Source organism: Lingula anatina, chromosome 6 (assembly GCF_051362555.1).
Source record: "Lingula anatina isolate TDL-2025a chromosome 6, LinAna3.0, whole genome shotgun sequence".
Classification (NCBI taxonomy): Eukaryota; Metazoa; Brachiopoda; class Lingulata; order Lingulida; family Lingulidae; genus Lingula; species Lingula anatina.
The window spans coordinates 8,905,471-8,914,663 of record NC_141772.1 but is presented as its reverse complement, the minus strand read 5'-3'; positions in this window follow the sequence as shown (position 1 = coordinate 8,914,663).

Here is a 9,193-nt window from a genome sequence, read left to right as displayed (position 1 = left end):
TCATTCAAAACGAGTTGTTTGAAAAAATTCGAAATATTTGCTGTGCAATAATCAGGCCCACCCAACTACCAGATTCGGCACATAAGGATCCCGAATTAACCGGTATATCGGACCACACTACCTGTTTTCAAGGTGTGTGTCAGATCGCATTTCGGATTATCAGTCAGAACACCGACAGGATGAGCCCACGCTCGGCTGTCACCTTGATTGGATAGTAAACGATTGTCGTAAAATTGCTATATGATTTTAAAACCGGGTGCATAAATTTGAAAACTACCTTGAACAACCTTAGACTGATTTGAATGACTTTATTTAGTACAAGATTATATACAAGAACTTTTAAAGAGCATAATAAAACAAAAATAGTACGATAGGGGCCTATCATTGAAAGCTGCTGACTGGATTGCTACCAACACTTGAAGGATAAATATAACTTTTTAACGCTACTTACTGGACAGTTATGATAAAAATAAAACAGATTACATTAATTAATTTTGTTACAAGAGGTAGTTTAGGGACGCCTGGCTTCCTTATTCCACCTGAACATAGACATGTTTTCAATCCATTCGGCCAGACACCCGTGTCTCTAAATCCGTCGTTATCTCTCCAATTTCGCTGTTTTTCCCTGTAAAATATGACATCAATAGATACATGAATTTATTGTCGTTTAACGAGACAACGTAAATATGTTAGAGAAGCAAGTCAGGTTGAGAAAATGAGTTCATAGGGTGGGGAATTTGAGATGCGCAGATTAAGTATTGCGCATTAGTATAAGAGGAATAGCGAGACCAGTAGTTTTCATTCGAGACTGTTCCGGCCGTCTGCGTTGGACGGGTGAAGTAAAAGGCAAGTAAATGCCTATTTAATATTTTTTATGTAACTGTGTTGCTTATTTATTTGTGTAATTTGAAAAGGGCTTCAGGCCCATAGAAGTTCAAAGCCGTACCCTCAAAATACAAATATGTGAAAAATTAACATTACACACGATGCGCCTGTACATAAAAAAGTGGCTTCCCGGCCTCAGTTTATAGTGACGGTTTGACAAACTATCTCGCTTTTGTGATAGCGAGCTATGTCGAGCCCTGTGGGATTTCAAAAGTTAGGAAGCGCTCACACAAGTGTCTTGCTTGTGATGATACAAAGAATTCAGCAAATTTATCGCGCTTCCGCTCACAAGTGTCTTGCTTGTGATGACATAAAGAATTCAGCAAAATTATCGCACTTCCGCTTACAAGTGTCTTGCTTGTGACGATATAAAGAATTCAGCAAAATTATCGCGCTTCCGCTCACAAGTGTCTGGCTTGTGATGATATAAAGAATTCAGCAAAATTATCGCGCTTCCGCTCACAAGTGTCTGGCTTGTGATGATATAAAGAATTCAGCAAAATTATCTCCGTTCCGCGAATAGTGCTGCTGATTGTGCTACTGCTGTGAGCGTAATGAACATGGGCATCTAAGTACACTACACTGTGAAAACAGCTTCAAGTTGGAGAGTTTAATACACGACGTGGTGAACGCGCACGTCACTAAAAAAGGACACGTTCTGATTTTTAGTCTAAAGCATTCATAACAAAGAAATATAACTGATACTAACATTGCAAGTCAGTTTTACTCAATTAAAGCCAACCAAAACTAATAAATAAATAACGGACAAAATAAATGAAAAATCGTATATGTATTTTGAAGATCACAGGTTTGTGGGGGTATACTTGGTGAATACGGGAAATATCTTATGAAAATATCATTAACAGGCTCTAAATTCTCGTAGAAATTTAAGACATTCATTAGTTAAAAAAAGGATTGTTTAAATGGTAGAAAAACAATCTCAACATCCGTTCAGGCCTTTGTGCAGCACAGCAATGTATATTGTTAAATGGTATCCTGCTTTTTAATCGAAAAACACCAATCCAACATCTTGAGGCCAGAAGGAATTTTATGGGAAGAGATGTCTACAAAAGTGGGCAACAAAGGCTCTAAGGTACATACAGTATACCTGAAGTCACTTAATGTCATTGAGCCAAAATAAGGGTCCAGTGTTAAATATTGTGCGTGCGTGCGTTTGTGTGTGTGTGTGTGTGTGTGTGTGTGAGAGAGAGAGAGAGAGAGAGAGAGAGAGAGAGAGAGAGAGAGTATTAATGGTAATAAAATATATATATCTATACCAATTTTGTAGTGTTACTATGTGCAGCAGCTTTCACGCCGGTTAGAAATTAACTTGAGACTTCTTTGTAGTAGCTTATGGGCTAACATTAATTGAAGTTTAATAGTTCGACAAGTCTGGTGATTAGAAATAACAAATTATTGCATCTTTATTTTATAAAAACAAGTTATATGGGCCAAGGACACGAAGGCAGGGATGAGAACCTATTGACTATTGGCGGATTTCCGACTTGTTGGATGGTGTTGGTGCTAACAACAGTAATGATATTTGTTCTGACTATAGGCGGATTTACAAGTTTTGGGGAGTCACAAAGTCCTGTACTGCAAGTAACAGTAGAAGGATTTGTAAATAGAAATCACAACCCAATTAATTTGTACAGGTACGCCTCGCCCTGCTGGTAGATTTTGACCGTCAAGGTAATGAAGATTGGACTTTTACATGATAAGATTACACGTGCTCACAGTTTCGTCACAAGGACCTTACGTTTTTGAACTTTTAATTTAAATTGATCAACACATAAAAATGATGAAGTCAAACCTTTTTGTATCCCATATAAAGAACCCAATAACTTTTGCTAACCATAAACTTTACTTGCAATGCCATCTCGGTTCCACTTGTTTGTGGAGGTCGTATACGGACAGATCAGGTTCATTCCAGAGTATTTTTTTCATTGCATACATGATCAACGGCATACATAGGATGATGAAGAGAGTGGCGTTCCAATCAATCGCTACTGGAATTCTCCAATGTATTATTCTGCGTATAAAAACACACTGGGCAATCGATAAGACGCCAGTGATCTCCTACCCGTGGAACTCTTGTTGACGTGGAGTACTCGAAATAACAAACTAATTATCCCAATAAACGTGACTATTACAGAGACATGTCCTACCGTGACTCCTTGTATTCTAGTTTACAAGCTCTCAATGCACGCTACTCTAGTGTATACCTCACGACTTATGCAAGACCGCCGACGAGTTTAGGTAGGTAATTTCTTGCTCAGCGGCAACAAATTGCCTCTTAAGAAGGGCGGGAAAGGTATAAATGGCCAGCAAACGCTGATCTGCGTCACTTCTGTGCTGCAACAACACAGCTTTTTGTATTCAGCAACATGATGATCATCTACCTTATTTTCTGCGCTTTGATTTTTGCTCAGCAGACGACTGGTCAATCTGCCGGATTAACTCAAAACTCGCCCGATTTAGAGATTTGGACGGTTGAGGGATACGCGAGTGAATCACATCTTAAAGATGGAATGCAAGAAATATCCACTACAAGAGCGCCGATTACTGAGGGTGGAATTCAAGAGGGAAACGCCCAGGAGTCGCCCACTACTGAGGGTAGAATCCAGAAGGGTACCACACAAGAGTCGCCCATTAGGGACGGTGGAATACACGAAGGTTTCACACAAGAATCTCTCATTACCAGTACAAAAGGTAGGATGTTCGAGGGAACTCCGCGGATTCCAAATCAAGAGGATTCATCGCGCGAGGGATCGACAAATAGGACCGAGTCAGTTGAAACAGTGGAGCCAACTTCTCTTACAGACGCGACTCTCATGCCGTATCGATGGCTTTGTGCCAGGGCCGGATCGAGGCAGGTCAACATTAAAATCCACTGCAACTGCGACCCTCTGTGTTTCCTGTATAAAGACTGCTGTTATGGATTTACAAAAAAAACGGCAGTGTGCAGTGCGTCTGTCAGATTAATACAGGCGCAAAGTACCTCGGATTTCGTAACATTTCCTGGAACCAACTTAACAGAAACTCAGAGTAACAGCACCAATTCGACCGCATCTCCTAACAAAACATCATCTTGGATGAGGAAAAGTGAACAAGTCGACCCTGTGTCTATTGCTCTGGCACATAAAAGCTCCTGTAGAAGAAGTCCAACATTACTTCCACGAAACCAACAAACCATTTTACCCTATATGGACAATTTTGGACTGAGCATTTGGATGGTGGACCAGTGTCCGTCGTCTTGGCTGGAAGAGGAAAGTCGTACCAAGTGCACTAATATCTCAAACACTGACCTTATAGAAGACACGCTCGTGTACCAGCCAGTCACCGACCCAGATACAATGATCACCTTCAGAAACAAGTACTGTGCAGCTTGTAATGGTATCGAGAACGGCTGGGAAGCGTGGGAACTTGCTGTCTATTGCCGTAGGGGACTAGCTGACGACTTTGCAAATTGCAACTCCTCGGACTGTGTTTTAAGAAAGTTTAAGGACCTCAGTTGTAATGGTATTTTCGTGCCAAAACCGGAATGGAATTTAAGAACTTGCTTCCGGAAAGTTGAGGACCGTGACTTTGGTCCTTGTAAGTTGACTTTCATCAATGGAAGCTTGCATCCTGTACCTCGGCCACGGCCCCTGCACTCAGCCCTAAGAGATGCCTGCATGGCATATAACAACCCTGTCATTAGCGGTTCTGATGAAAGTTTCAAGAACTACCACTGCATGCTTTGTTATCACACTGATTTAACACTCTGTGAAGGTGAGTGGAGCGTTTTATATTAGAAACTTGAAATGTAAAATTTTGCAGAATCGTACATTAATGGCGTGAATAATTTTTTACAATAAACTCGCTCATTTTTATTTTTTTTAGTCGTAGCTTTGATATGTGTTACATAAATATGGTACATTTCTAAACTATCATGACGAAGAACCTGGACTAATATTTACTTGGCCAAAAAAAGATCAGAAACATCGTTATTTTGAATAAGTATAAAATTATCGTATGGGCAATAAATATTTTAATCAACAATGTTGATGAATAATGCATCCACCATTTGTTACTTTTAGAAATTGTGCCAGGAAATTAATTTTGTGGGAATAACAGCGACATTTATAAATGTCATTTTCACAAATCGTGCAAATGGAGTGACGAAGTTTTAAGTTGGCTATACTGACAATAAATAGTAAAAATCTTTATTTAAGGCATAGTGTGTAGGATACATGTAAAATAAAGTCTACTGAATAGATAAAGATAAGTGTACGATAACAATAGCTCTTCGAACTGGTTTTATTTTTGCCACACTGCAGTTGGTTCTCCTTGTTCACAAGACTCGCGATGACAAACGCGCTTGATTTTGACCCCCTCGCACTTAAACGAATATTTTTAGGAGTTTAAACTACAACAACAAGATCAGTTAAGGAACTTTAGCTCATCTTGTGTGCCAGGATCACATGTCCTCTAATTAATTCAATATATTAAAATCTTATATTCAGATCAGGATGAAACACCGCCGCCAGAAAGATTCCCCGGTCTTTCTTTTCGCGCCCTATTGTACTTGGGAGACCAAGACGGGAAGCAGAGCGATGGCGTCATGACTAGGGTGAGAAAACGAACTGATATATCTTCATAATGATGAGGAATATTATAAAAGTTGAATATAGATAAAAATGTTTGGTATCATTACTTTGAATATGCTCTTCTGCACGTCATGTCAATATTATAATGTAATTTTTGTCAACAGTTTCTGTCCTGGTTTAAATTATTTAAATTGCCGCCCTAAATTGTAAATCATAAAGCCATGCATATACTTCTGCACAAGTGCCTTTTTTCCAGCCTGAAGACGAACAGATATTGTGCCCCCCTGGTTTTGCTCCCGATGGCCAAGACTGCCGCCCCGTTATGTACAACTTTACAGTAGTGAAGTCAGTCGTTTCCTTGCACTTTGAACCCTGTGGCTGGCTTCCAACACCAAGAGATGACTGTTATGATATCATACGAGATAGTCGATTGAAAGCTGTACGGAGTGCTGTTCAGGCAGGTGCTACTTTCTGTAGTCAGAAACTCGGCGCGAAAAACACGTCCATCACATTTGTCGTTAACACAGCGGTCACTCTGCGCTTGAGACTAGCCCATTTCGAGGAAAGTCGCAAATATTTCGCCCAGGTACAAGCGTGGATGGAGGGGTCTCTGCAAAACGAGCAGTTGGAGATATCCGGAGGACCAGTTGGTATACGTTCAGGTTCGTTTTCTGCCTGCATGAAGAACGCCACGCACCTCGGGTCTGTGACTCCATTTTATGGTTCGACCACGCTCTCAACCCCGAAGCAGAACCGAGGAAACGGTCACAACGGTAACTTTTGGCTTTTGGTGTTAATGGCGACGGTGGCAGCGGTGAGGGATTTCTAGCTCTGGGTAAGAGCATTACAAGAAAGAAATACAGGTAGGATTAGATGCTACTAGGCTGATTGGCTGATCATTGGCTGATACATTGGCTGATCAAGCTATACATTGGTATTGTACGTTTTAACCTGTTGTTAAGTTTTGATTATTATAAGGTTAAACGATTACAGCTTTATCAAAATTCGTCTCAAATAGTTGTTTGAGGTTTGGTTTTTTACCCTTGATTTGTTTGTTAGTGAGCAGTCTAACTTTAATAGTAATAAACTTTTCAGGATAAGTCAGAAATGGGCCAACTTAGAATAGATTATATTATGGTAGCGATTTTTTATTCGATGAAAGGTACATATATATGTATGAACCGAGTATCGATGGGACTTTGAGTTTCTAAGAATCAGACCAAGTTGTATGAGTTTTATCATCCGTGGTACACCGTGCGTTGATGAAAGATTAAGTGACCATTTGACAATTCGTGTAATTCGTAAATTTCAAGTAATCTACACACGCTGGACAATAGAAGTGTCACCCCTTCTGAACCAATACTTTGGGGGAGATAAATGACTGTGGAATGATATGCTCCTGGTATCATTTTATTAACATCAAATTTCACAAAAGAAACGGTTCTGACTGAACAACTAAACTATATCGATATTCTGACATTGCTTATATTCCGCCTCTTCAGGTTAATAACTTTGATTACTCTGATTCAGGGGGTGACACTTCTATTGTCCAGTGTGTATACATTTCATGATTTTAGTTAGATTAAGCATTAATATTAATTTTATTAAAATAGGAAAAGAAGATCATGTTATTATTCTACGCAATGTTTGAAAGGATTTATTTGTTCTTTGTAAAAGCCTAGGTTACATTTGCCACCGGCGAAGTACCATGAAATCGTATACGATTTTCTTTGCAATTTTTATTTATTTATTTATTATGATTTTTTTGACATCGATTGTAAGTGTTTACGGGCTACGGCGAGGACGTTTGCATTTCGTGCCGATGCCTTGGCATATCTCCGACATGAAGTTGAGGTCAAGTAGGCAAAAAAACAGTTTTTAAATTAAAAAGTGGGGGCTCAGAGCCCTTTCAGTGCAGTTGCCATACGTCTTCCTTGCGGCCTCCTTGAAGATCGATTCGCTGTCGGTGCATCACCCTACGATCATTGGCACCGATGTGGTTAGAAATTCGTGAAAGTGATCAACACAAAGTTTTCTCTGATATTTTTACTATTGTTATGCCCGATTAAACCACCAAAGGCGGAAGGGAAAAAGCCCAACAACAGGTTCAGCCATCATCACGATCACCGCTAGTCCACGGAGCAATACCCATACGGGAAATGTTCAAAGATATCTGTGGTATTGTCACGGCCGACGTGCTTGCGATATTCAAAATTTGACGAAATTTTTAGTTGACAATATCGTAGAGGCTATGGTTACCGTGAATTCCACAAGATTTTGCAAGGTCGCCGCTTGCCTCCGTTCAGACGCGGAACGAATATGGATTTGCGGGCAGTATGGCTGCACCGTAAGGACATCGCATGACAAATGTAATCTAGGCTTATGATTAGTTATTTGCGTAATTTGACATTCATTCTAATCCGTTTTAAAGAATTTGAAGGTTTAAATGTTGTGAATGTATTATGTTGTGCATTTGTCATGTTGTAAAGCAAAAAAAAAAAAATACGGTTACCGTTTTATTAATCGCAAATTAGCATAATTTTTATTCAAATTCAATTATTTAGAATTTTGAAAACTTTAAACTGCAAGTATAATTTTGTTAGGAAGTAGATTAAATGCCTGTAGTGCAGAACTGTACTCTGTATTAGACAAGAATCGAATTTATTCATGTCTCCAGGATTATGTTAATTGTTTGATTTCACAATCAAAAAAGTAAAATGTCATGACGTTTATAACAGCTGCTCGCTGGACGCTTACAATTTGGGGTCAATTAATTGAAAGAAAATCATTATATAAGTCTCATTTGGGTTAGGCAGAAATAAAAACGACCTTCACTGGCCTAAGACAATTAACCAACATGTTGCGTTTGTCATTTTTTCCGTTAACTGATTAAGTACTACTTGGGGCGTTTTAGATAGCCGATTTATTTTGATGGGGCGTGAAATATTTTCAAGGGGATTGTTGAATGCATTGACAGAATAGAATGGAAGATTTTTATATGCAAGAAAGGCAGTCTATTATTCATATGTACTACTGGTTAACAAGAGATGAAGCACGTGATAATATATCAAGGGCTACATTCACACACAAGTTCATCCAAGGACTAACTGATCCGTGGGTCAAATATGGTGTGCACTGGAAAGCATGCACGCCCACACCGGTCTTGCATTTGTCCTCCTCTACTTCTACCTTCTTTCATAGCATCTCCATCCCAGTGTACCACAAACTTTCATAATCCCATTTAAAACAAGAAGGGAGGGAACATAGAATGTTGGTTGTTCGAGATTTGGCCAAACAAGGCCGCTTTTGTTATATAGCCCCACTATCGTAAACAATTTCTGGAGACTGTTGTCGCCTTAAAATGTCGTTTGACTACGCGAAACTTGCTCTTCGTTGCGGCTGTCTGGGGGGCATCTATACCCTCCTCCCTCACACGCAGTGTTATATACTTGAATAATAATTTCTCGCCATAATCGTACCTGTACATCATACCATGCATTCTTCTCGGTTTGAAATAATGCATTTTAATTATTTTGGCTTTTTTATATGAAAAACAAAATAGTTGGAATTGACAGTCCTGACATCTCTGTCAGGATATGTATTATGTCACGACTTGGAAATATATCTTTAAATAATTTTTCAAATTTTCTTGTACAGTTGTAAAGGTGCAATAAATCTTATCCTGTTTTCAGCCCGTTCAACTCCCTCAATCATTT